This window comes from Bison bison, unplaced genomic scaffold, assembly GCF_000754665.1.
Source record: "Bison bison bison isolate TAMUID 2011002044 unplaced genomic scaffold, Bison_UMD1.0 scf7180017864525, whole genome shotgun sequence".
Taxonomy (NCBI): domain Eukaryota; kingdom Metazoa; phylum Chordata; class Mammalia; order Artiodactyla; family Bovidae; genus Bison; species Bison bison.
Window position 1 is genome coordinate 2,781,589 of NW_011495076.1, and position 238 is coordinate 2,781,826.

Below are 238 nucleotides of genomic sequence, written 5' to 3' on the forward strand. Positions count from 1 at the left end.
AGAAATGGGAATACCAGACCACTTGACCTGCCTCTTGAGAAACCTGTATGCAGGTCAGGAAGCAACAGTAAGAACTGGACATGGAACAACAGACTGGTTCCAAAGAGGAAAAGGAGTACATTAAGGCTGTATACTGTCACCCTGCTTATTTAACTTATATGCAGAGTACATCATGAGAAACGCTGGGCTGGAGGGAGCACAAGCTGGAATCAAGATTGCTGGGAGAAATATCAATAAC